Source organism: Vespa velutina, chromosome 14 (assembly GCF_912470025.1).
Source record: "Vespa velutina chromosome 14, iVesVel2.1, whole genome shotgun sequence".
Classification (NCBI taxonomy): domain Eukaryota; kingdom Metazoa; phylum Arthropoda; class Insecta; order Hymenoptera; family Vespidae; genus Vespa; species Vespa velutina.
The window spans coordinates 2,864,838-2,867,337 of record NC_062201.1 but is presented as its reverse complement, the minus strand read 5'-3'; the positions used below and the strand labels follow the sequence as shown (position 1 = coordinate 2,867,337).

The 2,500-nt window shown below is 22.7% G+C and overlaps 1 protein-coding gene across 2 annotated transcripts in view; it reads left to right on the top strand.

Annotated features, from left to right (window-relative positions):
- The window catches only part of LOC124954153 (glutamate synthase [NADH]), a 35,714-nt gene that overhangs the window by 29,310 nt on the left and 3,904 nt on the right, over positions 1-2,500 (top strand). Inside the window, exon 35 of one of the 2 annotated variants that reach the window (XM_047506624.1) lies at positions 1,861-2,010. The exons of the other annotated variant lie outside the window; for it this stretch is intronic. The gene's annotated coding sequence lies outside the window, so the exon portion shown is untranslated. Of the gene's footprint in view, positions 1-1,860; positions 2,011-2,500 lie in introns of those variants that run through there. 2 annotated transcript variants of the gene reach the window in all.

The window sequence follows — 2,500 nt, the reverse complement described above, 5'->3', positions numbered from 1 at the left end:
TCTAATTCGGAAATATTCAAGGTTGTGTGTCTCTCGCATATTTTACGACAGGTATCTCGTAGAGTATGGCTTTGTTATATGAACCATCCCGGTATTATAAGTGTATGATTTGTTTTTACGCATACATTATATTTTATTTTTTTATTTTATTTTATTTTATTTTATTTTATTTTTTTTTTTTTTTTTTTTTTTTTTTTTTTTAATTATTCTTTTTTAATAATTTTTAAGATTTTCAACAAACTATAAATTATAGGCTATGATTAAGTGATCGAATGAATTAAGTGTGATAACAAAGTAGATAATTTATTTGCGCAAATGCATTTTCATTGCATTTGTGTATTATACGCACGAGCCATATATATATATATATTTATATATATATATATATGTATACATAAATATATATATAAATTTAACAGTGTTCTAAGTGAATCATAAATTAATTTTTACGTTTATTCGCATTGTTATTGTACATTTCGATAAGTACAGATATATCCCTTAGATAACGTGACACAAGTAAACAGATATGACCATGTTCCATTATTCAAAAGTTTTCATATTTTATTTTTATTATTATTATTATTATTATTATTATTATTATTATTATTATTATTATTATTATTATTATAAAATATTTTTAAAATATTTTTATTAAATTTAAAGTTGTTTTCTATGGATGATACAGAAGTAACTTATGATTGAATTGTTGTAATAAAAATGATGACGCGTTTAATATACAAAATTTGTTAAATGTTTACGTTTATGTATATATATATATATTTTTATTTTTTTCTTTTTTTTTTTCTTTTTAATTATTACATTATGTTATTTTTTCTTTTTTGTACATACGTTAATTTTTTTAATATGATCGAACAGCAACTGGGGGGGGGGGGATTGGTCATAACTGGATTATAACATGTGTCATGTTTCGAGACAATAAAAAATATATTTCTGCGTCATAGAGAAACGGTAGTTTTTCAATAGAAGTTCAAAGGTGAAGGGTTTGCCTAGTCTGTTTTTATATAAACGAGATTGTCACTGCGAAGTATTATAAAAGGTCGATAGAAGTATCGCTTCAATGATATAATAATTAAAAACTAAAAGGATAAATTAACGATCTGAATAAAACGAAAATAGATATACATATAATATACATATTATATATACGTGAATATATACGAACGTACATATATATTCAGAGAAAAATTGTATGAAAATATTTTTTCTTGCAATTTGGTATTTATCATATTTATAATTATTTTATGGAAAAAAGGAAAAAAAAACAAACAAATAGTAAGAATAATTGCAGAGAGAGAGAGAGAGAGAGAGAGAGAGAGAGAGAGAGAGAGAGAGAGAGAGAGAGAGAGTGAGAGAGAGATATTGTTATCTTAAACTTGTTATTGTTTTTCTTCGACGCTGGTTAATTAAATAAATTTTATAAACGATCGCCCATATAGCAGCTCCACTTTGGTTCCGATTAAAAAGATTAAATGTTTTACAAAAAGGAGAGATTAAATTAAAAAAGGATATAAGGCAGAGAGTGCGTAATTTTACGACCATATGTATTACTTATGATGCAGTTGCGTTAAATAAAAATAAATTAAAAAAAAAAAAAGAAAAAAAAATAAATAAATAAAACCAAAACTTACTACTATATTCTTATGTTAAAAGTTGATTTTTTTTTTTTTTTTTTTTTTTTTTTTTTTTTTTTTAAGTATAAGAAAAATGATACAGCGAAGAGATGTAATAATGTGAAATATAATATTTCGTAGGAACAAATATAAATTTGTACGGTTTGTTTAATCTATTGTTTTTCGTGGAATTTGTTTGTAATTTAATATTTTTTTTTTGTTTTTTCAGTTAAGAACGAATCACCATGAAACATAGGTGAATCCGATTTATACATGAATCCTGTTACGTTTCCCTGCTTTCTTCATTGACGCTCATAATCCATTATATCACTCCTGTTGATCCTGCCAAATCCTTCGTAAGGCCAGTACGTTCATTTTCTTTAAATGATAAAAATTTTTTTTATATTTTTGTTACTTGTAATAATATGTTTAATATATTTTGTTTTATTATTTATATTATAACAATTACTATTATTATTATTATTATTATTATTATTATTATTATTATTATTATTATTATTATTAATCTTTTAACTATGTGTAATTTTATTTTTGAAATCTATATCAATATATTGTAGCTAAAAATTAAGTGATGACGAATATACTCGTGAGATAAATGCCGGGTTAAGTTTAAGATTTATCGTCGGTCGGTAAAACAAATATCTACTTATACTAACTGCAGTTAAATAAGGATATACCATTAACGACAGATGAATCGGTAAAATAGGAATCTACAAAACTTTTTTAGTTTTTTTATTAAAGTTTTCATTAAACTTAGCGAAAAATTGACATATATATTTAATAATAGCAATTATATATAATTAATATATGTATCATTAAATTATATATTATATTTAATATATTATATA